The sequence below is a fragment of the Sturnira hondurensis genome, unplaced genomic scaffold, assembly GCF_014824575.4.
Source record: "Sturnira hondurensis isolate 20B ecotype Veracruz unplaced genomic scaffold, ASM1482457v3 Scaffold0002840, whole genome shotgun sequence".
In the NCBI taxonomy this organism is placed as follows: Eukaryota; Metazoa; Chordata; class Mammalia; order Chiroptera; family Phyllostomidae; genus Sturnira; species Sturnira hondurensis.
In genome coordinates this window covers 3,176,700-3,201,376 of record NW_028075471.1, presented here as the reverse complement: position 1 = coordinate 3,201,376, position 24,677 = coordinate 3,176,700, and the positions used below count along the sequence as shown (strand labels likewise).

Genomic DNA, 24,677 nt, shown 5'->3' with positions numbered 1-24,677 from the left:
ATGCTGGGAATGTGAGTCAGGGCCGCGGCGGGCGAGCGCGAGAGCTGGAGGAGCGGCTGGGCTGGGGGCCCGGCGGAGACTCGCCCAGGCAACGCCGCGCGAGCTCCCGTCTCGGGACTGCGGCGGGCACCGCCCCCTCGGCCGTCAGCCCCGCCCGGCCTCGCCCGGGGCCCGGCCCTCGGAGCAGCACGCTCTCTTCTCCCCTCCTTCGCTCCCAGCCGGGCTCCTCCTCCTCCCGCTGCTGCTCGCTGGCGCTCCGGCGCCGGCTCCGGCTCCTCCCGGCCGCCCGGGCCGAGGCGACGTGAGGTTGTAAAAATCCATGTGGGTCCGCCCCAGGGCGAGCATCCGAAAGGTGAGACGTCGACGCCGGGGCTGGGGCCGCTGGGCACCCGGCTCCCTCCCGGCGCCAGTGCCCCGGCATCTCTCGTGCCGGGTGCCCCTCACTCGTGGGGCTGCAATGCGTTATCCAGGGGAGCCGAGGGGTGAACCATTTGCCTCCACCGGGGCTTTCTGGGGCGGGAGAAAGGATGGGGCGGCCTAAAGGCGGATTTGCCTTCACGTAGAACCCTCGGGATCGGAACAAGTGCACCGCTTCCTCCGGCGCGCGGGCGCCGTTCGCTCGTCCCGGCTGCCCGGGCCACCTCCCGCAGTCCCTCTCCTGCAGCCACCCTCACTGCCATCGCCTGTTTTCTCTTCAGCTCCCCCTCTTTCGCCTGGCTTCCCCCTCTTGCTTCGAGGGGTGGGGTGTCCGCGGGGACAAGGGTCTCGAGAAACCTCAAGCAGGACAAAGTGGAGAAAGGTGGAGCCCCAACCCAGGGGGTGGGGTCCCAGGCTGCCTCCAAGGACTCTGAGGGGAGCGTGTTAAAAAAAAAAATCCTTGTCAGGGAAAATAAAGCTGGATTAAATTGGGGAGGATAAGGGTAGTGGTGTAGGAAAACGAATACGATGTGAAATTAAACTAAACGACATTCCTACCCTTCCCCTCACCATCCCCGAATTATACAAGAAAAGGGGTACTTAGAGGGTTGTACCTATTTTTCTTTTTTTAAATTACCTTCCAAGCCTTTGAAAGATCATTTCAGGACAGTGAAGATTAAGGGCTGCTTTGGTTTGGATAATATAACAGTGTTCATAAACTCTCTGATCGTCCCTGCCCTATTTGTTTTGTACTTAAGGGTCTCTGTTCTCTTTGCCAGAGAGGGAGGGTCTGCTCTGTATGAGCGGATCGATTTTAGGTAGCTACCTGCCTTTGCTAGATGAAAGGCAATTTACTCCCGAAGCAGTGAATTGTCAGTTCCCTGTGTGATTGACAGCTACATCTGCCATTTATGTGTGCAGAAGAGGGACCAGTGGAACCCCAAGAGCCAATCAATGCTCTGGAGAGGAGGGCAGCTCCCACTTGTCATGGTTAGTTTCCTGGTTGGCTTTTTAAAATCAGTGGTTTTACTTAACCATTGGTTTCCACCAGATATGAGGCTCCAGCTGTGAGAGGCAGACAAGCGGGAAGAAAAGTCTCCCAAAATGCGCTTAGAAGCAAGTATGTTTGACTTGTGTTTGTCTTTTCTGCCACCCTTTATTAGTTGTAGTACTTGGGGATGCTCAGGTCATTGATTTAAAAATGAAATGGATCTGTGTAAAGAATGAAAGAAATCGTGGGGAGAGAGGGCGTTGGGGGTTAGAATTTTCCACCTCTCTCTCTAGAACTGTGGGTTCCGTTATAAGACACACCATTTACTGTTGAGCTCTCCGTAAAAGGGTGTGGCACTTTGTCTCCGATGGTCACTCTTGTCCTTGTAATGTCACATTGTTTCTCAGTGTACAATACTTGGCTCTTGGCTCTGTTGGATGAATTCATAAGATATTTTTGAAGCAGAAAGGCGTGATTTTTTAGGATTACCACAAATAGAAGGGGTTCTTCTAGTTTCTGACAGTGAAACTCAACTTCTGGAAGTGAGTCTGCCTTCTTCATCTCCAGTTTGGATATCATTGTGGAGGTGGCAGTGGGGTTAAGCCAGATCCTTTCTGGAGCATAGAAGAGTTGCCTTTGAGGTGAGTTTGCTTCCAAGGTGAGCCATCTTGTCTGTCTGCTTCTGTGCTTTAGTGAAAGCCTCGCACAGTTTGGAGGGGCGGTGTGTGGACAGTGCTAGAAACATGGCTTTTGCCAGCAAGACTTTCATGGGTGGATGGACTGTGGGCAGAAGGACCAGCTGCTTCTCAGTTTTCTGTTAGTGAGAAGCTTATTTTTCAACATCTTCCTTCTTGAATTCAGTAGAAAAATTACTGGTTGGTCCAGAAGGCTGTCACTTCATAGAAGCTGTACCTGGATGTGAATACAAAACTGTGCATTCAGCATTTCATGAACAGATTATGAGCCAGAGTGCACTGATTAGGACAGACCTCATGAATGAGCCAGGTTTGTCAAGGTAGTATTATTGCCGTTACCATTATTAGTATTATTGTTATTGCATGGCATGCACTAGCATTTGCTGAGTACTTTATATGCATTACCTTTTTAAAATTTGGCAGAGCCTCTCTGAGGTGGGTATTATTATTGTGCCCAAATGACAGATAGAAAAAACTAAAAGAGTTAAGTATCTTGCTACAGCTTAGTGTGAGACTGAGAGCTTCAATGCAGGTTTCTCTGACCCAGAGCCTGTAATTTTGGCCGTGGTCTCAAATTCAAATTTTGGTTCTGTTGTCTGCGTGTGTCCAGTCTGAAGTGTGGCCTCTCCCAGCGTACACAAGGCCTATTCTGTTTAGAGTCCATTGTCATGTTGATGGTCTTTGTACTGTGTTGTTTCCTTGCCACTTCAAAGACTGTCATTTCCACTGGTAGGCAAATTTAGTAACTTTGTGATTTATATATTTCTAGTAGGTCAGCTTTGGCCCAATGGAAATTTGGCTCCCAAATTAATGATGATGACTTACAAGAAGGTAGAATAAAACAAAATCCACACTCTTCCATTTTTCTTGATACTTATACTTCCAATTGGAATTTTTAACTGGTCTTGGTTGAATACATGCTTTTAACACCATTCAACTGGCTTTCTCTCTTTCTCTTGCTGAGGGATTGGAATTTTATTTTCTCTTTCACTTACAAAAAGACTGTTTTTCATTAGTGATTAAATATAACCATATTTAAACTTATTCAATTACAATAGTATGCCCAAATTGTTTTTTTGCATTGGAAAAGTGATAATACTTAAGCCTTATCAGTGTCTTCCTACTAGTGAAATTCAGTGGTTATGGCTTGCCAAAACAGGAATCCTGAAAAATGTGCTTAGATGCAGGGCGTTGGAGTCCACAAATTCACCTCAAAGATAGTCTTTGACTTTGATGAGGATGACTTTGTACAATCTACACTTTTTTGTAGTTGTTTTACTAGGGCATCCTTTTACCCTTTTATTAGCTAAGAATTTAACATTTTGGCTGTCACAGGAGAGACCTGCTTTCCAGCCAACAGTTTAGTTTTAGCAATGTTTAAATTACTTCTTGATACTTCATTGGATTTTTCTTATTTTTGAGAGCTAGTAGAACAAATAGAAAGCAAAAACCCACTAATATTAATAACAATGTTGGTTTCATAAATTTAAAACAGTTGATCCAAAGATAGAAATAATTGGGTGTACCAAAGGCAGAGATTCTTTAGCCTTTTCTTTTTTGTGTGAAGAAAGAGAACAAAATGAATATGTAAAAAGTGCTAAAATATATCAAATAGTAAAGGATATATCAGTCGACTTTGGGGGAATAACAAAACTCCCTGACTTACAGCAACAGGTATATTTATTCTCATCCTCATAAGTCTTTAGGTTGAATGTGATTTGACTGATTGGGGCTGGAGGGGTGGCTCTGCTGTAGGTGGCAGGCTGGGTTTGGGTCTGCTCCACATGTGTTCTGGGGCCCAGGCTCAAGGGATAGCAGATGCGTGGGGCATGCTCTTCTCATGGGAGATCACTGGATTCAAGAGGCAAGCCAAACTGCACAAATGTCATTTTCACTAACAACCTTTTGGACTTAGCAGGTCACATGGGGAAGGCCAACATCCATGGGTAAAAGTAGACTCTGCCCATGGTAGGGAAGGAATATTTGGTGAACTATCATTTGGACTCCCACAACGTGTAAAAAGTAGGGTGTTATTAGAGAATTTTATAATTTTTCTTCACATTCTTTGGGAATGCAGTCTTTGTCCCCTCACTCCCAACCCTAGCTTTATACATGTGAACCTAGTGTTTAATTTTTGCATGTCAGGAATATACCATGTTTGATTCTAGAGGGCTGACTTTAAAAGCAGGTATAAGTATTTATATGAATTACTTAAATTATCAAGGTATTATTTATTCAAACCTTCTGTGTTTCAAGGGACTATGCTGAAAGGGATGCTGAACATGGGTTTTATCTGATGTGGGTCCTGCTATCATAGGATCTCATATTAGAAGTAGGTGTCAGGAAAGACTTCTTGGATGAAATGACATTTTCCTGGTGCTTGAAGCAGGGATGGTGGTGTTGATGCAGATAGAACAGTGAATATAATAGATATATAAGATAGATGAATAATAACAATAATAATAATTATAATAATAGCAGTAATTATAGTTTTTTACCAAACAGTTAACTATGTGTGAGGTTACTGTGCTTAACACTTTACATAAAATATCTAATTTAATATTGGGGTAGACATTGCTGGTTGACTGTTCAACATTTATTCTGTCCTTTCTAACTAAATGAACCCCAGTTTTGTTTAAGATGGGAATGTGTCCATCTCACTTTTCTAGACTCCCTTACAGCCTAGAGTGATGTAAGGCTCAGGTTGTGCAGTAATGTGAATGAACATTGGACTGAGGTTTCTCTGAAAGCTTAATGAGGAGGACACACTTGGCTGGTATACACTAACAGCTTTTGGCCCCTTTATGCTTATTTCTTCTGGGAACATAGGTACTATGCCTGGAGGGGCATGTATTAAACATGGAAAAGCTGAATTCTGAAAGGATCTTGGTCTTGATTACATTGTTGAGCCATAGTACCAGCCTAGATTGCCTTCCCCTACACCAAGGGTGTCAAACTCATTTTCACCGAGGGCTCCATCAGTCTTGTGGTTTCCTTCAAAGGGCCGGATGTAACTTTAGGACTGCATAAATGTAACTACTCCTTAACTAGGGGCAAGGAGCTTGACACTGCCAATGGGCAGAAACAAGGTGGCAGACCAGATAAAACAAGATGGAGGGCCGGATTTGGCCCACAGGCCTTGTGTTTGCCACCTGTGCCCTATGCCTATTGCATAAACTGAACGGATTCCTTACTTGTAAGCTAATAGTACAAGGACACTTGTACTATTTATTACTTGTAGTCAAACATAATCCTCACTGATACATACCTTCTCAGGAGCCTCTCAAAGTAGATGTCTTCATACCTATTTTACAGGTGAGACATCAAAACTCACATTAAGGAACTTTCACAAATTCTAGGATTCATTGCTACGTCATTTTGACTTTCAGGCCCATCGTCCTGCCTTTGCCTGGGTAGGATAAGTACCACAGTGGAGATGATGTTGGAAAAGTAGGCTGGGGTAAGACTGAGGAGATAACTGGATTCCAGGTTGAAAAATCTGAGTTTTATTTCATGGGCTACCAAGTATAAGATGATTTGAAAATGACAGACCATTGAGGCTTCAGTATGTGACATCCAGTGTTTTAGTGTGAATTAAGGTGGAGGAAAGGCTGGGTACAAAGGAAAGCTGAGAACATAGGAAAGTGGAATTGAGTGAACACAAATCATAGTTAGCTGTTAACCTGTAATCCGAGAAGAAAATGATAGTCTTCTGAAGGTTAGTATTAACTTCTACTAATGGCTTCATGTTTGCCAGGAAGCAGGGGATGAGTAATGTAGAGAATTGCTAATGCAATGTGAATCATTATTTAGGGTAGTAGGGTAGGCAGTTTTATTTATTGACCATAGCATTTATTGAACCCTTGATGCACCTCTGTGACATGATTTTGGTCTAGGTCTGGCTCCATTGTGTCAGTTCAAGGTGGCTGAGATGAAGGGTAAGGCCAGAGGGTGGTGCAACGGTATAACAAATTCTGCCAGTGGACTTATTTCTACATCTGCTAAACAAACATTCTGGAGCTTTCTTGGGGGTGAGGTAGGATCACTCTGACTTCCTGGGTTTCCCTTTTCTTCTCCTCTATCTACTTTTTTAATTTGTAAAATAAAGGAATTAACTTACACTAGTGGTTTTCAAATGTTTTTCAGCTGTGGAAACTTTTTTTTTCTAAATGAAAGCTTATTTGGACACTCAGTATATTGATAGAGAAAGGCAGAGTTGCTCTGAAAATTCAGGTCCCGGGTTGTGTTGTCCCAGGTGTCTTTATGTCCAGGCTACTGCTCTAACATGATCTGACACACCCTCCCAGGTACAGAATTATGTGAGCCTTAGAGCCGTTCAGATGTTATATTTGAGCATCCGTTTAACAAGTCCCTTTGATATTCCCCAGCTTGTTGTGTCTTAGTATCATCTGTGGTAGAGACTGCTAATGTTCCCCATGGCCACTCTTCCTCTCTTTCCAGGGACTTGTGACTTGTGTTACTCATAAGCTAGAACACAATTTTCAGAGTGAGCCCATCCAGGGCTCTCTTCTACTGTTGTGATGATCACAGAAGCACCTGTTGAAAACAGAGCTTCCCTCTGTCTGGGCCCCTGAGTCATTCAATGAGCAAAGCTTTCAGTCAACTGCTCTGGGGCATCTAATGAAAAATAAATTTTTGCTGTTTTAAGCCATTGAAATTTTATGATTGTTTATGCAGCATATGTTTTTTTGGCTTATCCTTACTGATAGATCATCTTTTAGCATATCTGCTAAACTGTATAATTTACTTACTTTTTAATCTTTGGGATCAACCTGAAGCCAAGCCAACTTGTTCTTTGTGCTTAGGGAAGAAGTAGGCAGGTATCTATAATAGCTGTCCATGCAGGTCTTTGTACTGATAGAATCTCTGAATTGGAATACTTATGCTCAATAGTATTTGTTTTTATATTCTAAAAGTTTGAAGATATATTGTGTAGTGCATTTTGCCTTTCTTAAAAAAAGTCTTTAATGCCCTGTTGCCTTCTTATCTCCCATTCAAGTACTAACCAGGCTCCACCCTGCTTAGCTTCTGAGATCAGACAAGATCGGGTATGTTCAGGGTGGTATGACCATAGACACCTTTTTAGGTAATAGAAACTAGATGGCTTGGGAAAGAATAATTGAATACTTATTTATTGATTTGTGAAATATTTATTGAGCACCGACTATGTGTAGGCACTAGGGATATCCAAGTGAATTATAGATAGTTCTAGTTTACACTCTAGTTTGCAATCATGAAAAGGTTTGCTCTGTATTCTATGAAGGACACCATTTATTGAGTATTTACTGTGTGGTATGTGCTTTATGTCCCTTATTTCATGCTGTCTATAAAGGTAGGTGTATTATCCACATTTTATAGGTGAGGAAACTGAAGCTCACAGGATTTGATAAACTCTATGAAGGCAAGAGCTTTTGCCTTTTGCTGAGTCTCCAGTGTCTAGGAGAGTGTTTGACCCATAATAGATGCTCAATAAATGTGTGTTGAATGAATGAAGAATGTGCTCAAAGTTCATGCTATGGCAGAGCCATAGTTTGAGTCCTGCTAAAATTTCTCTGGATGTAGTAGGAGCAGTGAGTGGTCCTATGAATACAACAGAAGCAACAACTGAGCTCTACCAGTGTCAATAACAAAGCCACCAAGAAGAGACAGGCTATCTCTCTTTCACAACTGGGGCCCAGTCCTCTGTGATGTTCTAGTACAGGCCATGACCTTACTCACTTACTTGCTGATATAATTGGTCACCCCTTGCCCTGGCTAGTGTAGCTCGGTGGACTGAGTGCGGGCTGCGAACCAAAGAGTCACGGTTCCATTCCCACTCAGGGCACCTACCTGGGTTGTGGGGCCCATGTGAGAGGCAACCACACATTGATGTTTCTCTCTCTCTCTTTCTCCTTCCCTTCTCCTCTCTCTAAAAATAAAAAAAGAAATAAAATAATTGGTCACCCCTCTCTTGGGTCAGTTCAACCTCTGCCCTAGCTGATTTCCTTAGCACTTGGGTGGTCTTGTTTTCCAGGAATATACCTCAAGTTCTGCTTTTAACCTTTTGGGCATTCCTTCTTCACTTTCATCTTCCAGATTTTTTGCTTTGAAGTTCCAGGAATCTCTAGTTGCTGGCACGCAGCAGCGGCACTTAACAAAATTAAATAGAAAAAAAAGAAAAAGAGAGAAGGAAACAAATAAATAAAGGCAGCCAGCACTTTCAGGAAGGAACTAAGTGACTACTTTTTTCCTGAAAGTCAATAGTGAGATTGATGTTCCAGAAGGTGAGGAGTATGGGCTGGGTCAGGAGGTATCTCTTGCACACCTGTAGGGGGAAGGTCAGTGGCAGTGTTCACAAATGCCTTATACCAGAAAATTTGCTTTGTCCTGGTTTGTTCTTCAGATTTTACATCTTGCTCACTTAATTCTCTTGTATGTGTGTGTGTGTTGGGGGGGGCAGGTTGGGGGTGGGGGAACGGTGTCTGATAGTGTTTGTTCTTTTTTTTCTGCCTTACAGCTTTCCACCACTGAAGTTAGTTGTCATTCTGTGATTTCAGGGTATGAATGAATTGCAGGCAGCAAAGTACATTCCCCATAAGTGTATTAAAAGCAAACTATTAATTCAAGGCAACTTCCTAGTGACTTAGAAGACAGAGCTTGAATGGGAATTGAGTAATGTGACTGTTCTTTAGGAATACTCTGATTCTTATGCAAACTGTGAGAGACTTTCCTCTAGAACAGTATAGCTAATTATAGCAAGAAAAGGCAGGGATTTATATAAGAAATTGAATCTACTTGCACACTGTAATTTCTTATTCTTGGGTAGTGGATTTCCCTAAAACAAGGTGGGTGTGGCTAGGGTAGGAAGTTTGTCCTCTGTGGGCCCAGGGTGATTGAAGGTGGCTTTGGGTCTGGGCACTGCTCTGGGAGTGGAGACCTTTGCTCCGAAGGTAGAAGTTTGAGTGGTTTTGCAAGATGCGAAGTTGGGCTGGTACCATGATCCTTGTTATTTTCTTGGTGACACAAGGTGGCTTTCTTGTGCCTCATTTAAGGCCAATTAGCCATACTGCCTTCCTGCCAGCCAGCTCCAAGCTAATGTTGTCCCCTGGAGGAGCAAGACTTTGTTTCAAAGGGCAGGATCCTAGGGGAGCAGTGTTGCTGACTCTCTTCACATTGGGCTTCCAAGAGAGGGTGTTTGATGTGTTTTTTTTCTTCTGGTAAAATTTCCTCCTACCTCTTCTTTGTTTCCCATTTTGGCCCATTAGCCATCTTATTCCTGAAATGTCTCCATGGGGAGAGAAGTGGGAGGTAGTGTAGTGAATGGGATGATAGTGTGGCATTCTTAGGTGCTCATTGAAAGTAGGTCCTGTATGATGCTGGGTGGATACAAAGGCAACTGAGTTTCAGTGACTGCTGTTCATCAGGGTTGTGAACATGGAGCCGTTAGCCAGGATACGGAAGGGAAATTTCCTTTTTTTGTTAAGTCTGTGAAAGAACTGTCTTCTCCTACACAGGCTTCAAATACATTGACAGGGGCCACCTTGGATATAAAGATGTGAGCACTGACCTATGAGTCAAGACACCTAATTCCATTTCTGGCTTTGCTACCAGCAGCTTTACCCTTATTTGAAGGATCTTTGTTTTTTAATATGTTTCAAGATCATCTGGCACTTTTCCAGATGTGAAATGATTTTTTTTACAACAGTTTTTTTTTTTTTTCCATGCAAGGGACTTACTACGCCATTTTATTGGCTGTTTTATCCTGGAAAACAAGAATGGCTGGTGTGCTTTCATGATAGATTCTATTGCAAAGAGTTAAGCCATTATATAATATATTCAACCATATGTATGTGTGCTTGCTTTATGCTAGCCCTCTGCTGGGCATAGGGAATGCAGCCCTAAACAGAACAGGTGATTCTGGGAGACTTGGGAATTGTAGCCAGACAAACCAGAAGTCTACTATAATGGAAGCTGTTATGGGGGAGCACCCAGGCTGTCATAGAGGTCTTAGGAGATTAATGGATGAAGGATAAAAGAAGGTACCTTCTTGCAGAAGGTAACACCTAAGATGAGGTGATGCACTAAGTGGAGCTAGTTGGAGTGAGCTTGGTTTTGATGGTACAAATAACAAAAGGAAGGGTCCTAGTCTAAAGGTGAACAAGAGAATTGGAGATTTGGGGCTTGGGGATGGGAAAGAAGACCTGTGGAGCTGGAGATTAGTTTAGTTGGAGGTGGGGGATGGTGAGAGGCCAGAGAGTGGCAGGCATGAAGACCCTGTGATCCATTAAGGATCCCAGATGAGGTTCAAGCTCAACCATCAAGGGGTTTCAAGGGGTCTCAACCATCAAGGGACTGACACAACCAGAGATGCTGAATTCTCTTCATTCTCCTTCCATTCCTCTTTCATGGCAGTAACCACCTGCATTTGGTGTTTGTAGGAGCACGGGGTTTGAAATTGGGGCGAGGGAGTGGCAGGATGACCTGGAAAACAATGGAAAGATTATGAATATGGCTTGGGAATCCTAACTGTGCCTCTTCTGATTTCCTTGATTAAACATAATTTATTCAGCCTTTAAAAGACCATTTTCCAAGTGAAGATGCTCCTGAGAAAAGATCTGGAGTGGGACTCCACACTGCTTGTTGGTTTTGAGAATGTCTGAATGTCATCTGGGACCAGGTTCTTTTCAGTGAGTTTTGAACAGAGCACAGCACAAAGAGTAATGTTCTTGCTTAAAAAACATTGTAAATGTTTGCAATTAATGGATATAATTAAACTGACTGTTAGACTAATAGAATTGGAAACACTTAGAGTAATTCATAGTGTATATAGCTTCTTAAAGTGGTGTAAGTTCGTGAATGGAAATGGTTTAATTATTCACTGACATGTGCAAGATTGGGAGTTATGTGCTGGAACTGTACTTAATGCCCCATGCATACTAGCTGCTTCTGACTTGACTTTTTTTGTATGACTTTTCCCCATTTTGGACATTAGTTGGTAACATTGCTACACTGCCTCTCATACATTAATCTCGACTTCTGTACATTAGCTTGTGAACCAACATTTTGAGCTACTGTATTATGGCTTTACCTGCTAACAAGTACTTTTATTTCATTAGCATCATCATATTTGTATATCAGAGTTTGTGCAATCATTTGAATATTTCTTGAATCTTGTGATGATTTTATAAAAAGAAAGTGGAAAATGGAAAAATGCAGGCAGTGATATTGGGAGCAGTATGAACCTCATAAATGTAGTATAACTGAGGCAAAGATAGAAACCATTAGACATACCCAGTGTGCAGGGTGTTTATCCTCAGTCAGATGCTTTGAACTCAGATTGGCCAACTGTTGGTAGTTGTGAGGGACAAGGACAAAGTTAAAGGCTATGGATGTATGAAGTTGGAAAAAACCTTTGGGAATTATGATAAGTGGCAACATTTAGGATTTTGTCATTTGTTTTTACAACAGAGCTTCTCTTTTTAACATGTAGTCCAGTCAACTTTTGTTTGTTTAACTTTTTAGAAAACACATATTTAGAAAGGCCTTTTCCACAGAAGCATGGAATAGAAATTGAATTTCTCATCAGTTTTAGGAGAGGCCACCAAAGTCAGTAACCTATTTTTTGGGTTTACTAATTGCAATAGGTGATTATTGTGTTAAAATTCTCTGTGTATTTTGGCAGACAAGTAAAGAAAAACCAAAGCAAACAAAATGACCCTTCACAAAGGATACATCTGAACGGATTTTTATGATTTCATGGTTTCTTTTGGTGCACTGTGGAGTAGGAAAAGACTTAACGCAGCTTAGTTTTCATCATAAGCCTTCGTGATGTTGAGATGGTGCATCCAGACCCAAAGAGAAAGAAGGATAAGAATTAAGGTTTGGGTACAGTTAACCCCACAGCCCTTTAATTCCCTGGGTCAGGAGGCTATGGTGGTGATCTGTCTGCGCTGGAGGATCTAGTTGATATATGCAGGCTTATCTAACATCCTTTGTGGGCTCAGCTCACTTCTAAGGAAAGGATTGAGTCGGATGCAAAATTCTAGTTCTTTTTGATGCTCCTTGTGGTTAAATGGTGAATGTTAAATCATAGGAGATGATAACCAGATAGAAGACTGTAAAGAATAGCTCTTGAATTTTGTATCTTTTACCAAAACTGAGAGATGTAGTTCAGCTTCTATCAAAAAGGCAGGTGACTATTGGCCCAGAAGTTCCAGAAACTCACATTAAGTGTCTACTTTGTGTCAGGCCTTGCCCTAAGAACATCAAGAATTCTCTCATTTACTCTTAACAATAACTTCATGATTCAAGTATTATTTCTCATGATGAGGAAATTAACATTTCCTAACTTCTCAGGGAGAAATTAAGAAACTTGCCTATGTGTCTTACTTTAGCTTCCTCTAGAAGCAGAACCCCAGACAAGTATTTTAGTGCAAGTAATTACTTGGGACATATGGGGAATACCAGTAGGTGAACAAGGAATATGACACAGAGAGGAGAATGCAGCCAGTAGATGGGACATTATTCAGTTAGTTACTGCAGTTGTGACTAGAGTTTAATCTCATAAGGATACTCTGGGGATAGTGTAAAATACCTGTCTTAGGATGATCTCAAATGAAGGATGAGGAAGCAGCTCCTGTCAGTTTTTCCCTTTTATTTTAAAAAAATTATTTTTATTGTGTTTATTTTTTATCATGATAAAATATACATAATATAACATTTACCAGTTTAACTGTTTTAAGTATACAGTTCTTTGGTATTATGTACATTCACAGTGCTGTGTGACCATTACCACTATTCATGTCCAGAATTTTTGCATCAGCCCAAATTGAAACTCTATCTATTAAACAATGGCCCACCCCAATTCCTCCTGCCCCCAGTCCTTGGCAACCACTATTTTACTTTCTGTCTTAATGAATTTTCTATTCTAGGTACCTCACATAAGTAGATTCATACAATATTTGCCCTTTTATATCTGGCTTAATTCACCCAGCATAATATTTTCAAGGTTCATGCATGATGTAAGCATGAGTTAGAATTTCATTTTTTTAAGAATGAATATTTCATTGTATTTATATACCATGTTTTGTTTATCCAATGATAAACAAAACATGGTATATAAATGTGACAATATTAAACATGTTGCAATGAATCTGTTTGGATAAACGTGTTACTGCGTCTGTTTGGATATGGCATGTCACTTCAGCTTATGTTGCATTTGACAAAACAAGTCACATTTTGTCTGTCGATGGACGTTTAGTTTGTTTCTACCTTTTGACTGCTGTGAGTGATGGTTCTATGAACACTGGTGTATAAATGTCTCTGTCAGTTGTTTTCGTGGGTAGTTAATTCCCTGGCACTTCTATCTTGCCTCCTTCAAGTGCAGAGTAGTTTTCCAAGGTACGAAGTGAGTCCTCAGCAGAGATGCTGATACTGGCAGGGCAAAATCCTTTGGGGAACTCTTAAAATGTTCAAGTCAGAGCAGGACACTTAACAGCATCTGCTCACAAGGTCCTTACCCAAATAAGTGAGAAACTGGTATTTGAATCTTGGACTCTTGATTCAAAGCCCATGCTTTTAACTGATCCACACTGAGCTGCCTTTAATTGCAAGTGTAATAGTAGTGAGATACAAACATGAATGAGACATGGCTATTGCCTTTACAGACCTATCAGGGTTGGATTATCTGTTTTGCAGAAAGCTCAAGGGAAGGACTGGCATCACTGGCTGCAATATAGAACTCATGGGGCCATTATAAGATGGAATCACAGGTGTGTGGGCCCCCTGTTTCTCAACATCCTGTGGTGAGGCAGGTTTGGGCCAAGCACACCTGGACTCTTTGTGAGGCTGTGCTCCAGGGCAGTCCCTCACAAAGGGACTGCTGATCATTGAAGTCATGAGTTCCAGCCCACACCCATCATTGCACAAGTATTTTATCTTAGCAGGGTTAATCCTCCTTTGAGCCTTTGTGATGATTGCCTTCATCCTGTTGTCTAAGCATCAGGAATAGCTATTTGTTAGAAAAGAAATCAGGGCCCAGGAATGATAAAGAAAATGTATATTTGAAGGAAGTTACAGTTGGTTATGTGTGTCTGTGTCTTAAAAGATATCATTTATAAGTGATTTGCATTTATCAAGAGACCTAACATGAAATATTTTGTTTCCAAAAGGATGACATTCCCTAGGTTGGTATTATGGCAAAGCAGGAAAGAAATGAGATAAATCAGTGAGAAAATGCTGCCCTACCTATATTTTTACCTAGTGTTAAATATTTTGTTTTAGTTCTGCCTCTTTGCAAGCTGGGTGTCTTAGATACTGCTAGGTTATGCAGAGAGAACCTCCAATCTCAGTGGCTTTCTGTCTCATGAGTTATGTATGGTTCTGCTCCACTTTGTCTTTTCTGGGACTCAGGCGGGGGGAGTAGTTCCTTTCTTGGACGAGCTTTTCTCATAGTAGAGAAAGGAAGAAGCAATGGTTTACTCATAAGATGGCTGCTACTGCATCTGTTTGGATATGGCATGTCACTCCAACTTATATTGCATTTGATGAGACAAGTCACATGGCCAAGCCTGATATCAGTGGGGCAGGCAGGATTCTCCTCCTATGGGAGAGAGACTGTAGGGCATGAGCCAACTAGAGAGGACAGTGAATATTTTTAACAAATGATGCAACTTACTGCACTGGCTAAAATTTTACTCTCATGTGCAAATTGATTAGCAAAGTTTTTAAATTGGGCTAAACTTTTTAGATTCATTGCAACATGTTTAATATTGTTTTTCCTCTTTTGCTCATAAGGAAAAAACGTATTGTATTTAAGAGTCTATGTGTCTTCCTGGGATCCATGTAAAATCAACCACATAGCTAGTATTATTTTTTAAATAATTCAATCAATTATACTGTCTTTCAAGAATAGATCATTGAGGACTTCTGGCCAAGATGGAGGTGTAGGTAGACACACTGTGCCTTCTCACACAACCAAAATAAGGACAACAAAAATTTAAACAACAAAAAAAACCCCAATCAGAATTGACAGAAAATTAAACTGTATGGAAGTTTGACAACTAAGGAGTTAAAATAGACACATTCATCTAGACTGGTAGGAAGGGTGGAGTCAGATGCTGGGTAGAGAGAGAGGGGTTGGCAAAAAAAACAGTGGCTTGTGAACCCCGGTGCACAAGGCAGCAGCTGACAGACCCTGGGCATGCAAGATGGCAGCGGGCAGACTCTGGGTGTGCCAGCAGTTGTTGGAAGACCCCAGGTGTGGGGTGGCAGCTGGCAGACCCAGTGAGGCATGCAAGGCATGCAAGGCAGCTGGCAGACCCAGCGGTCACACATTCTCATGCACACAAAACAGGCAAAACTGGGGAGTGAGACAGACTGAGCAACCAAGGGCCCCAGCATGGGGAAATAAAGCCTCAAAACACCTATTCAAAATACCTGTGGGGGTTGAGGCAGCAGGAGAAACTCCCAGCCTCACAAGACCAAAAAAAAAAAAAAGCCCAAACGGAAGAACAGATAAAAGTCCCAGAACAAATACAATTAAGTGATGAAGAGATAACCAGCCTATCAGATGCACAGTTCAAAGCACTGGTGATCAGGATGCTCACAGAATTGGTTGAATTTGGTTGCAAATTACATGAAAAAATGAAGGCTATGCTAACTGAAATAAAGGAAAATGTACAGGGAACCAATAGCGATGGGAAGGAAACTGGGACTCAGATCAAGGGAGTGGACCAGAAGGAAGAAAGAAACAATCAAACAGGAGAACATGAAGAAACAAGAATTAAAAAAAAAAAGAGGAGAGGCTTAGGAACCTCCAGGACATCTTTAAACGTTCCAACATCTGGATTATAGGGGTACCAGAAGAGAAGAGGAAGAGCAACAAGTGGACGAGTTGTTTGAACAAATAATAAAGGAGAACTTCCCCAGTCTGGTGAAGGCAATAGATTTCCAGGAAGTGCAGGAAGCTCAGAGAGTATCAAAAAAATTGGACCCAAGGAGGAACACACCAAGGCACATCATAATTACATTAGCCAAGATGAAAATGAAGGAGAAAGTGGCCCTGGCTGGTGTAGCTCAGTGGATTGAGCACGGGCCTGCGAACCAGAGGATCGCGGTTCGATTCTCAGTCAGGGCACATGCCTGGGTTGCAGGCCGGTTCCCTGCAGGCCAACTCCCAGCAGGGGACACACGAAAGGCAACCATACATTGATGTTTCTCTCCCTCTCCTTCCCCTCTAAAGATAAATAAATAAATAAAATCTTTAAAAAAAATGCTTAAAAAAAAAGAAAATGAAGGAGAGAATCCTAGAAGCAGCAAGAGATAAGGTGACAGTCACCTATAAAAGAGGTCCCATCAGACTGTCAGACTGTCAGCTGATTTCTCAAAAGAGACCTTGAAGGCAAGAAGGGGCTGGAAAGTATTCCCATTCATGAAATCCAAAGACCTACATCCAATATTGCTCTGTCCAGTAAAGCTTTCATTTAGAATGGAAGGGCAGATAAAGAGCTTCTCAGATAAGGTCAAGTTGAAGGAGTTCATCATCACCAATCCCTATTACACGAAATGTTAAAGGGACTTATCCAAGAAAAAGAAGATAAAAAACATGAACAGTAAAATGACAGCGAACTCACAGTTATTAACAACCACATCTAAAACAAAAGCAAGAGCAAACTAAGCAAACAACTAGAACAGGAAGAGAACCACAGAAAAGGAGATCACATGGAGGGTTATCAACAGGGGAGTGGGAGGAGGAGAGGGGGGGCGGAAAGTACAGAGAATGAGTAGCATAGATGGTAGATAGAAAATATACAGGGGAAGGGCAAGAACAGTGTGGGAAATGTAGAAGCTAAAGAACTTATGATACATGGACATGAACTATAGGGGGGGAGTGTGGGTGGGAGAGGGTGTGCAGGGTGGAGGGGAATGAAGAGGGGAAAATGGGACAACTGTAATAGCATATCAATAAAATATATTAAAAAAGAATGGATCATTGAAATTGAAGGGAATGAATGTTAGGGCTCAGAATTGCATGGGTTTCATAGTCATGTGAAATTAGTAGAGAACAAAGAGCTAATTACTATCAACTGGATGAACATGCCTTAAGAAAACAACACAGGTGTTTGTAGTTAATATTGATGATGGTGAGGGTTGTTGTCCTGAGTATTTACTAAGCCTTAGGCTGTGGTAGCAGTTAAGCTCTCTCCAACTTACGACTCATCTTATTTTTGTGCAGTATCTGTTGTTATTCCTGAGGCTATTGTTACTTACTGAGGTATTAATACTTAGCAGGCTTGGAGAGGTTTGTTAACTTTCTCAAGGTTAAATAGTAAATAAGTGAGAGGTTTAGGGCTAAAACCCAGTGTATGTTTAATCACTTAATCAAGGTTTCATAAAATTGGATGAGATCCCTTTTAAAGAAAATAGTTTCTTATAGAACCCCCGGGTTGACTTAAATTATTGTTATGGTGATGATACTTTTAATTATATAAACATAAAGCTGGTACGGTTTCTTTTTTTGGCCTCTACACCTTTATAAATCCTAACTCAATTTAGAAATTAAGTACGCTTAATATTACTAATTCAAATTAACAACATTAATTTAGCCACATTAACTAAATTGCTGCCTGTAACTGGAATACCATGCTCACTATTCTGGGCGGGTTCTTTGGCAGTGAACTGGTCTACCCTGCTGTGTGCTGGGTGATGATTCAATTTTTCTATCATATTCATGATATTAAGCTTCTGTGAAACTTTTATTAATGCTGAGGAACTTGATGTTCTTATTTTTCAGCTGGTGAGAAAACCATTTAGATTCCCAAGTTCATCTTTTTTCCTTTTCTCACTGACACATGATGATTCTTTAGGGTTTGGTTTATTGCTCAAATTCAGTGAGAATGGCTGCTGTGATAATCAAGAATATCCTTACAGCCCTGCCTGGGTGACTTGGTTGGATCAAAGTCCCATACACCAAAAGGTTGCAGGTTCGATCCCTGTGGGGGCGAGTACAGGATGCCACCAACCGATGTTTTTCATATTGATGTTTTTCCCTTTCTCTCCTTCCTCTCCTTCCTCTCTCTAAAATCAATGAGCATATCATCAGGTGAGGATTAAAAAAAGAATATCTTTGCATTATTTGTTTTCAGATTATTGAAATAAAAACAATCTTAAGTTCTTATGGTGTTGGTAAATTCTTTAATACCCATGACTATGGATCTGCCCTGTCTTCTTCAGTTCTTCCTCACATTAAAAATCACTTTTTTCCTCTCTCTAGTACTTCTCTTTCTTTCATAGGACCCTATACTCCCAGAGAGATTCTCATCTATTTCTAGGGTTCTCATACCTGGCAGCCTTCATAGTAACTAGAGTTGCTTATGTAAACCTGAACAAGAGGGCTGTGGCTGCCTTTTGAAATGGAGGGATTCGGGTCTCTGGAAGGTCAGAAGCCATATTGCTGATTTATTCTCTAGAAGTATTTGTTGAATAGATTCGAATCATGTCCCATAATTTCTCTTCTAATATATTTTTGGTCTTAGATAAACTTACCTTTATCTGTACCCTAAAATATTTAACTAAGTTACTTGATGACTTAGTGAAGTTATTGACTCTCATTCACTATAATTTCAGTTTTTAGAGGGATTTCTGAGTACTATCCAGCACCCTGAACTTGGCCCTTGCCAAAGTCTCATGTGATTCCTCCATGGTGACCAGTTATTTTTAAGATACCCCAGTGTTAGGATATAACATTTATTCTTTATTTTCTTTCCTGACTACATAGATAAATGCTTATCTCCAAAATTTGCACATTTAAACCATTTCCCATTCCTTGCTATTGAATGTGGTCTTTTTTTCTTTTGGAATAGCTTATAATTTTTGCTAACATTCTTCCTTGTCCATCTGATTATGCACATATTCTTTTCTAGCAAAAGGCTATTTAGACATAATCCTTACATGTTGATTTTTAATGTAGAAAAATTTTGTGTAATTGGATTTTTAAGGATAAGAGGTTGTTGTTCTCCTACCTTTCTATCATTTTCTCTGAAACATCTGTTAGTTGACAGATTGAGAATATTTTAGTGTAAGACCCAGTAATTTCTGAAATTTTTTTGTAAATATAACTAAAGCTTTGCCAACTGACATTTTACATTTGTGGATTATACAGGTATTTTGAAAATGAATCTTAAAACCTTATTTATTTATTCAGTATAACTCACTTAATTTGTTATATTTATGAAACTATGAGACAATGAGTAATATTGTTATATTAGCATTTTATATTAATCATAATTTTGTATAAGTTGATATAGCATCTCAAATTATGTTTTGTTTTTACTGTTTATTGTTTGGGGTTTTGCTATATGTATTTTTAACTTGTATTTGCCTGTGTACTAGATAGTGGTCTGTTCCTCTAACAAACATATTTAGGTGTTTTAGGATTTAAATTTAATCCTTTAGAATACACTGTTAGAGTTTGAAGTTAAAACAATGGAAGTAGGTAATGGTATACAGAGTCCTTTCCTTACAGTATGGAATGTAGTCAGCTTCTTCACTCAAGCTCCTTACTATAAAACATAGCCAGGGCAGCTGGACATATAGTCTCGCTAAATCTGCACATGGAAAACAGTGATTATAAAGTGGTTTGGAGGCACTGAAGGAGAGAGTAGTACTGTGTGGATGAATGTGTCTGAGCTGCAGACAGCTTCTTGGAGAATGATGTGAAAACATTTTTTAAAATCTCTGCTATGTCAAGTTGGACTCCTCCCCCACCCTCTGATTTATATCATTGTGACATTTAAAGAAGAAATGGCTTATTATTGAGACTTTCAATATCTATAGATGCATAATATTGTAACCGATAGATGATGAGAAAAATGCCCATTTTTTTCCAGTTTTAAAAAATAGTTGATGTCTTGAGTACTTTTGAATAGTAGGCTGAGTTTGACTCAGGAGTGTTAGACGAGGCAAGTTAGTGGGCTTAGAGAATTCTAAGACAGTTTTGAGGTTCAAAACCACTGTGTTCTGTTCTGGTAGTGTTGGAATGACCAGAGTTAGCTTTGACTGAACATTAGCTGTGTGCTGGGCATTGTGCTAATTACATTTCTTCTATCACTTTATGTAATCTTTCAGAAATCACCGCGAAAAGTATTGTTATTATCCCCATTTCATAGATGACAAAAGTGACGATGGGAGAAGTAATTGCTCAAGGCTATGTGTCAATAAATTCGAGTATGACTCCAACTGGATGTGATTTTTGAGGTCCCCTCTTTCCTTTTATAAAACTACTGTGTGTCATCTTTCTGGCTACAATTACAAAATGGTTGCATTAACTACCACATAAGTGATTTCAATGATATGATGAAGGTGTCATAATATTAAACATGTTTTTTCAAATATTCAGAAACTCCTGTGTACCTCCTATGTACCCTTAGATCTGGGCAGGAAGAATCCTGCCCAGGACCTCATACTTGTGAGGGCTAAGTCTACAGGGCCTCATTTGATTGCATAGGGCCAAATGGAGGTGCCCACCTGGAACCTGTGCCTGGCATTCCAGGGCCCTCTCGGGGTACCCACAGGACTGGGATCTCCCTGCCAAAATGACCATGAGTTGCCTTCCAGGGCCTGCTTGGGTTTCTTTACCTGGTTTGTTCTTCTGAGGACAAACCATGGTACCAGTGTGCACATCTTTAATGTTCGAATTGCTGAGAGGTACCTATTTGTGAAAGTATAGACAAGATGCCAGCGAACCTCTGCCTGTGGGCTGAATCCACCTAATGCCTGTTTTTTTAAAGTAAAGTTTTATTGTAAAACAGCCACACTCATTTGGCTACAAACTGTGGCTTCTTTTGTGCTGAAATGGCAGTTGCATCATTGTGACAGAGACTGCATAGCCCACAAAACCTGAAATATTTACTGTCTGGCCTTTTATAGAAAAACTTTGCTGGCCCCTGGTATAAATGGAGCTCACTTAGTGTGCAGGTTGCAGGGTTCACCTGTTGAGCCAGGGGTGGCAGGGAGAGGATTGTTGGCTGGGGCAGGCCTGCCTCTTGCTAACATGTTTTGGCGAGATCTCTGAAGAGTCCAAGAATTCTGAGTTCAAAATTCAAACCTCAACATCCACATCTTTGTATTTTTCAAGGTAGAAGGATAGAATGTATTTTACTTACCAGTCTGTTGGCTTGATTTATAACTTTAATGATGTATATACATATGGTATTGGGGTCTCCATTTGTATTCTTGCCTGGGTCCCACAAATGTTAGGATGAATGTTAAACCCTGGGTTACAGTGAAGGAGATAAAGTAGGCGGGAAGGGAGACTCTAACAAATAATTACACAAATTGATATGAAATTATAAGGTGTGAAAGGGCTTTTTGGGTCATGTATTGATTCAAAAACCTTGCTCCCAGTTTCATTTGTCCAAATTAAAACAAAAATGCTGGAGCTTGCCTTTCTACATAGCTGGAAGTCCAGGTATTTTCACTAGGGCTTCCTCCCACCTCTCTCCACTCCTCCGTTGACCATCTACCCTGAGATTACACTGCTCCTAAGTGAGGGGGATATGGATGTAAATCACACAACCAAGGACCAGAGATGAGTTCAGTCGAACCATGTGATTGCATCTTTCTGCCACAGGGTGTCACTGTTGAGGCCGGTCTTCCTCAGACTGAAAGGTGCTGGTGCCCTTCATAGTCACCACTGTATGGTTCTGTAAGGGAAGGCCAACCCAGTGTCAGTGGCCAGGCTCAGCCACAGGTATGCCATGTGTGGAGTAGCAGATACCATCAGTGCCTCACTTACATCTCTGTATCGGAACATACAAGAAGGCTTTCTCTTGGCTTCCATGCAGTGCAGGCTGGGAGTGCCAGGGGAGCAGCCCCCCCACAACGATGAATGGAGGTGTAACTGTGAAGCAGATTTTACACTGTCTCTTAGAGCTCCTTCTGCAGGATTGAGCTGAACTGCACACAGCAGAAACCTTCTTAAAACGCAACCTACATAAACTTCCTTTGCTTGCTGATCTTGGTGCCAAAAATCTCCTTCATTTTTCCTGGAATTACCTTTTAAGTGAACCACCTGTACCCAAGTCCTTATCTCAGCCACTGCTTGTGGGGTACCCTACCAGGACACATGGACCTCTTTATGAGTTACAGTCCTGTGCACAACATTGTGCCCCATTGCACAGGTTCTACACAGCATGGTTGTGGTGGTTGGGGGGCTCCAGCCACTTCCTGCCTTGCCCACATGCTTTGTACTTACAAGCTTCTCCATGGTTACTGGGTCACTTGTCTTGAGTCTCAATAACTGACCTGACTTCCTCTTATTTTGAAGTAATTACTTTATTTTTGGGAACTTTAGTTTTATTAGCAACCATGTTCCTCTCCTCCCATAGATCTTTCTAAATCCTGACCAGCACGACTGGGGTATCAGTGACTTCCCTCCCTGTAGGCTCTAGAGTCCTTTGTGCATATCAGTTCCTCTCCTTCATGGTTTTCCATTTTGCAAACCAGGGATCTGAGGAGGGTCTTCTTTGATCAGGTTATAGTAGCTTTTCTTACACCTTCATCAGAGGACCCAGGCTACCTAATCACTGCTATATTGCCTAAATAAGAGAGTCACTCAGAAGACCCTTGTAGGGCAGATGCAGTCAGATTCTCTTATTAAAAAAATACCATGTCATTCATGTTATAAAATCAGTCATTATGCTTTGAAAGAACATAGCTGAGAGAGCTGATTTGAGATGGGAGAAACCTTGTAATATAGAGGATATATTGTTGGATGCTGTGATCTAAATGATGACTAGAAATTAGCCCTGCAAAGACAACAGCATGTGTGAAGGCTCTGAGACAGGAAGTGACTGGATGCATTTGAGCAACAGAAATAAGACCTGGGCAGAGTCAGTGAAGGAAAGAGTGGCAAGAGAGGAGACTGGAGCTGTTGGCCAGATCTTGTGGGGCCTATGGCCCTGGGAAAGATTTTGGTCTTTCTTCAAAGAGCACTGAGAAGTACTGAATGGCTTTAAGTGGGTAAGGGGAGCTATTGTGTGGTCAGAATTGTTACCTTAAAGTAGTTTGGCTGATGTGTGAGGAATGGAGTGGAGGAGGATTAGAAAAGAGGAGATGTGTCAGGAGGGTGTGGGATAGTTTAGGGATATCATGTTGGTGCAATCAGATGGTGATAATAGAAGCAGAAACAAGGGAACAGGTTGAGAGAGCTTTGGAGGTGTAACTGGTAGGATTTGATAATGAACTTGAAGTGGGTGGTGAGGAGAATGAATTCTTATTTAAGGTCTTTTGTATGTGTAGAAGTAGTAAACACCAAAATTTAAACGCCTACAGGGGCAAGCCTGAAAAAAGTAAATTGGACTGAATGCAAGGTAATAGGAGAGGAGGGGACTGTGGCACACTGGGGGGTGCCTTCTCTCTCTTGGAGGGGCAGCGGCTGGTAGGCTTTCACCAGCCATTGCCATGAAGGGAATCAGGCCCAACATGGTCAGATTTTCAGGTTTTTCAGGATAAGCCAAATCTGAATTTTAATGGGAAATGTTTGCATCTCTCCATGTTGGCAACTGGATCCAAATTCTAAAGAACACTGGGCTAGTCATACATAACACGTCTGCTGGCAGCAGCTGGCTCCTGGTCAGCCATTTCTTGCTTGAGAACCGTTTAAAGCCATGTCTTCCTCTAGCAAGTTTTTAGAATTAATTATGGTCTCTGACACAAAATTTTTAAAAAGTTAGGGAGGCCAATAAGAAAAAAAAGAGGATATTTTAAGTTGGGCTAACTCTTGGGAGATACTGATGATCTCAGTTCACATGGCCTGTCAGCAGGGCTCAGGTGATAAGCCGAGGCTGAGGTATGTGGGAATAAACTTAACCTAATTTAGAACAGATAGCAGGAAATGCTATTGTCTTAAAATAGAGCATTCCAGACCATGCTAGTCTGAGATATTGAGGTAACAGGAATCAAGGCTCTCTCCGCATTTTTCCCCCTCAGCTTACAGTTCAAGTGTCCTTAAACCTTTGAAGAGAGTAGATGAGTATATATTTTATTTATGAATCCATATTCAATTAGAGAAAGTATTCTTATGGGTTCATAGAACCATCTTTGATTTTATCTTGCATTTGACCCTCAACTGGAACTTATTCTTGGACTTCTAATTTTATTCATGAGGTGCTTTTAAAGTGAAAAGTGTTATGCAGTTAATTTCTTTGGTGTTATACTCAGCAACACATTTCTGTTTCTGTGCACAATTTGGTCTAATTAATGATTTGTCCTTCTTAGGATTTTACATCACAAATATAAAAGAAAACATGTGATTTTGAGAGTTTATAAGAAACCTCAATGGTTGAACTTATCTTGGCTTAATAATAATATTTAAAACAATAAGATCTTAAATTTTATTTCCTGTAGTACATTTATAGGCGCATGGCAAAGCTTAGAAAATGTTTTCTTGAAGCAGTAATGGGAAACAGAAGACATTATCATATTATTGATTGGTGAATAAAATGATCTTTCTGCTTTTTTTCAGGGATTCATTTTATAGAACTAAAAAAATATTAGAATGAACGAGAATTAGG

The 24,677-nt window shown here is 41.0% G+C and overlaps 1 protein-coding gene across 1 annotated transcript in view; it reads left to right on the top strand.

The window, feature by feature from the left end:
- Positions 1-257: 257 nt before the first annotated feature.
- LOC118983623 (ERC protein 2-like) overlaps positions 258-24,677 on the top strand; it is a 48,165-nt gene continuing 23,745 nt past the window's right edge. The window contains exon 1 of the mRNA XM_037041288.1: positions 258-352. The gene's annotated coding sequence lies outside the window, so the exon portion shown is untranslated. The remainder of the gene's footprint in view (positions 353-24,677) is intronic.